Here is a 2,047-nt window from a genome sequence, read left to right as displayed (position 1 = left end):
CATTCTTCTCAGAGTCAGCCACAGTTTCTTATGGTCCACACAGTCAAACACTTTTACTCACAAATAAGTTGATGAAAGTCTTGAAAGGCCAAAAAATACTGGAAAAAATGTAAAAATTTGAATGAAAATGTAGACTATTTAAATGAACTTGACTTCAACACTGATTATGCTTTATGGTACAACTGCCAACCCAAAGGATGGAAGTTTGAATTCACCAGTCACTGCTTGGGGTGAAAAAAAAAAATAGGCAACCTCCTGTGTGACTTACAGCTTCTGAAAACTTGCTAGAGGGTTTTTATGACTTGACAGCAATCAGTGCTTGAGCATAAGCTTAAACAGAACGTGAAGATTTTGAAGTAACTTTCTGATATTAAATTGGATTTTCTATAGAACAACACTGTGAGTCTGTTTAAAGTAAAAGCAAAAAGTTTTAATTGGGAGATAGAAACCATCTGGACCTGGAAGATGCTTATGCTCATAGAGTGAAAATAGCTGCTCTGCTGGACAATGAGAAATAAAGAAGATTGTATAGTTGGAGGCGATATGAAAAGTTATAGAATCATAACTGGCAGGGAAGTTAAAAGTAAGATAGTTAAAAGCAGGATTTAGCAGGGAAATGTGATGTTAGCAAAGAATATCGTGAATGAACAAAAGAAGAAAGAAACCTGTGTTGGGAGAAGCGCTGTCTGAGTAGAGAGCTCTTCAGGAGCAAAGATTGTACGACTTCTTACCTACTTAGGTGTGTTATCCGGATGGGCCAATTCTTGGAAAAAAGACACTGTGCTTGGAAAACTAGGGTGTCAATGGTGAAGAGAAAGCATCTCAAGGAGATGGCTTTCCAGCGTGCTTAAGCATGGCAGAGGGGGCAAGGCTGGCTCCACAGTGATGGCAGGATTTCATTCTGCTGTGTACGTGGGGATTGTATGCATTAGAGCTGACTGGGTGGCACCTACCATAGTACCAACAGCTGGAAAACACAGAAGTGTGATTACTTAATTGGTTAAAGGTCCATGCCCTTGATTTATACACTACAGTCACAGGACAATGGCAGGACAGGTTATGGCTGGACAGGTTTTTCAGGTAACTTGTAATTAAAGTTGCTCCCTCTATCATATCTGTTTTGGAGGGTCCATTGTAAAGATTTCTTGATAACGCTGCATGTTAAGACCTTTAAAGCATCACCAGCTTGCATGTGTTTGACTAGAGTAGAAAGACTATTTGGGAATAGATTGTGATGTCCTGTACCAGCTAGGTCTCAGAGAGAAGGAATGTCTCTTTTAGGATAGATGGCTAGATGATTGAAAGAACATGATTAGAAGAACTGCTAGTAGAAAGCGCAGCTTTTAAAATCTAACAGATGTTGAATTCATGTCAAGACTTGAAAATAAAGTTAAACACTTTGCTTTCAGATTGCTCTATTTACATACCAAGTGCTCCTGATTTTAACTCTTATACAAGTAAAACAATTTAAACTTTGGGGTTTTTTTATGCTGCTAAAGGATATATTATATATAGTGTTGTACCATAGAGTTGGAACTGACCCATAGCTGTCCCTCCTCTCCCATGAAGCAGCCGGTGGCCTTGAACTACATGCCTTTGGTATTGCAGCTCAGGGCCTTGGCAGTAGGTCACCCAAGCTCCCCATAGAAAGAGTTATTTTTTTCTAGTAAGTATTTTTGGGTTTGCTCCGTAAAAAAGATTTATTGTAAAAAATACATGATAAGGGGAAAGTTCTATAAAAAAGATTTCTTAATATGATCAAAATTTTTCCTTGTGTGGCAAATTTATGCAGTTTTTAATAGAACTCCCATTAAAAAAAAGAATATATAAGAAATATAGCTTCATGCTCTTAAAGTGATATTTTCCTTAATTACTGAACCAAAGGTGATAAAGAGTTAACTTCCATTTAATATTCCTAAAAGGCAATAAGTCAGGTATGTCATATACTTGAAAATCAAACTAATGGCTTTTTAAACAAGCTAACTTTTTAACTTTTAAAATATTTTATTATTGTTTTGATTAAAGAGCTAGCCAATATTGATTTTCA

This window comes from Elephantulus edwardii, unplaced genomic scaffold, assembly GCF_000299155.1.
Source record: "Elephantulus edwardii isolate Elephantulus edwardi_28Jun2011 unplaced genomic scaffold, EleEdw1.0 scaffold00060, whole genome shotgun sequence".
Taxonomy (NCBI): domain Eukaryota; kingdom Metazoa; phylum Chordata; class Mammalia; order Macroscelidea; family Macroscelididae; genus Elephantulus; species Elephantulus edwardii.
This window is presented reverse-complemented; position numbering follows the sequence as displayed.